This window comes from Miniopterus natalensis, chromosome 8 (assembly GCF_054644295.1).
Source record: "Miniopterus natalensis isolate mMinNat1 chromosome 8, mMinNat1.hap1, whole genome shotgun sequence".
In the NCBI taxonomy this organism is placed as follows: Eukaryota; Metazoa; Chordata; class Mammalia; order Chiroptera; family Miniopteridae; genus Miniopterus; species Miniopterus natalensis.
The window spans coordinates 22,491,972-22,494,421 of record NC_142088.1 but is presented as its reverse complement, the minus strand read 5'-3'; the positions used below and the strand labels follow the sequence as shown (position 1 = coordinate 22,494,421).

At 47.8% G+C, this 2,450-nt stretch overlaps 1 non-coding gene across 1 annotated transcript; it reads left to right on the top strand.

The window, feature by feature from the left end:
- The first annotated feature begins 1,938 nt into the window (after positions 1-1,938).
- LOC148092576 (U6 spliceosomal RNA) lies at positions 1,939-2,044 on the top strand. Its single transcript, XR_015714972.1, has one exon. It is a non-coding gene; the product is annotated as a U6 spliceosomal RNA (small nuclear RNA).
- The last annotated feature ends 406 nt before the right edge of the window (positions 2,045-2,450 follow it).

Sequence of the window (2,450 nt, the reverse complement as noted above, 5' to 3'; positions counted from 1 at the left end):
GACCTTGGCCAGGAAGGGAATCAGAAAGGCTCCAAGCAGGGGCCTGTTAACCAGTCCCCCCCTTTGTCCTATTGTTTCTGAGTTGCCTGGCAAGAACTGGTCTGCCACCCGTGTTGAGCTCTTCCTTAGCTACCTGTAAGTCCCCTACCTCCTTTGAAATCTCAGACTCCTGCCCCCCCACCTTTTCTCCTTTGTCCATAACAGCATAAAAACCTCAGCTGTCCAGGGTGCTTCGGTGTCTTTTTATAAGGCACCCCCGAATGTACTTTCATATAATCAACTCTGTACATTTTCTCCTGTTAAATCTGTCTCTGTTAATTTGATTATTAGTCCAGCTAGAAGAACTTAGGTGAGAGGAAAAGTACTTTTTTAGCCCCTACAAGTACATTCCCATTTACAACTCACTTTCACCCCCAATAACCCAGCCAGAGACTGAGCGGAAGGAAAAATGGCCTCTAGATTTGAAATGCTCAGAGACTCGCGAGGGAGGTCGGATTGCAGAGGAGAAGCCTCCCGAGAATGGCACAAGGCCTCCGTTAATCCAGGCCTAACCGGCGGAGACATATCAAAAGGGCTGCAGCCGGAGAAGAGAGATCAGTAAGACCCGGGCCCCCAGGTGCTCTCAACCAAAGAGTCTAGAATATCCGATTCTGTGGGTTTGGTTTAAGTGTTTCAGCTGGAAAGGCATCTTCCTCTGAGACCCAAACCTCAACAATGACGCCCCTCTCTTTCTTTTGAAGCCAGTCTCGGATCTCTTCCCTGACAGAGAAACTTTATCTCCCACATCCTCTCGGCTCTTCTTGGTTACATCCAGGACAAGGAGCCGGCGAGTCCAGCTGGACCCTGCCACAGCCCTGTTCGAAGGAGGGATGTGTCATCGGCGTGGGTTTATGTTTGGGGGAAATTTGCTTTTATTTTGCTTTTGATTAATGTGCTAAGATGTTACATTAGAGAAGGCCCCTCTCCCTCCCCTCCTTTTGGGGGCCCCACCAAGCTGGGTGGGTTCTGAGCAGAGCAGCCGAGGCAAATGTGAGCGTGAGCGTTCCCAGGGCTTGGCAGGGCTCGTGGCCGCGCGGCGATGGCTCTTCCATCACACTGTCATCGCGCTGCGGAAAACACCCCGAGCGGCGCAGCTGCGCACCGCTGGCAGCGGAGAGCTGACTGCGAGGGGAGGCCCGGCCGGCCCCTCCTGCCCTTCATGGCCTCCCAGTGATGTCTGCGGGTAGGTGACAGGGTCTTCACTAGCCACAGACCACTGACCCAGCCCTGGGCCGGAATAGGTACTGCTCAGTCGCCATGCTGAGCAACCGTGTGAGGACTTTGATGTGCCCAAGTTACCGTCACTGCCATTTATTACTGTAGTACCAAAGCCACCCATCCCTTGCTATGCTCCCACGCAATCCACCTAGGCCCCCTCACAATCAGATTGCTGTTCCTTAAACACCTCCTGTGTAGAAGCTGTAGAGACCTGACTGTTGGTGTGGCTGTGGTTTTAAAATTCAATTCAGTCCTGGCTGGTGTGGCTCAGTTGGTTGGAGTGTCTGAAAAATTTAATTCAGAATAAATTCAATAAGCACCTATTATCTCCATTTATTTCACACTTAGTGATCTGTGTGCCCAGCAATGGGAATACAACAGTGAAAGAGGCTGGTCTTCAAAGGTTAGTGAAGGAGTGCCCAGGACAGCACTTATTGTTCAATCTTCCTGAAAAATCCCCAGATGTCCTCTCCCCATTTATTTGACTCCCCAGCAAAGAGAAACAACCATAACAGTTGGCTAGAGTATGAAAAAAAGAGTGTGTATAAAGTCAGACATGGGTTCAAATTGCAGCTTTCTTACTTCTTTATTATGAGACATTAAGCTACTTCACATCTCTGAGCCCACTTTCCTCATTTGTAAACGGTGATAACAAACCCTGTCTTCAAAGAGTGCCAGGGAGCAATAGATTCAGCAGCACATACACTAAACTCGGACAGGTACAAAGAAGATTAGCATGGCCCCGCACGAGGCTGACACGCAAATCTGTGAGCCGTTCCATATTTTTAACAGTCTGCAGACAGGGAAAAGGAGGATATTAGAAGATGAAATTCAAGTTAACAATGTGGAAAGATTTCGCTCATTGCAATTAAGAAACAAATGATTGCCCCACTTGAAGATAAAGAAACTGTAAACAGAAGTAGAAGAAGCTGTTGGGAAAGTTTTTTCTGATGGCACATTGCCTCTTTGAATAAATCTTTGTGTCAACTTAAAAAAAGAAAAGAAAAAAGAGTGCTATGAAAATGAACAAACCAACAAGTGCAGATTGCGAAATTTGGTGCCAGACACACATAAAAGCAGACCCTGCCAAATGGTAGCTGCTATTGTGGTTGTGGTGGTTACATATTATTACTATTGCTACGACTGCTGTTATTAAGATTTGTCTTTGTGAGGGAGAGCAGCCTTTTAGAGAC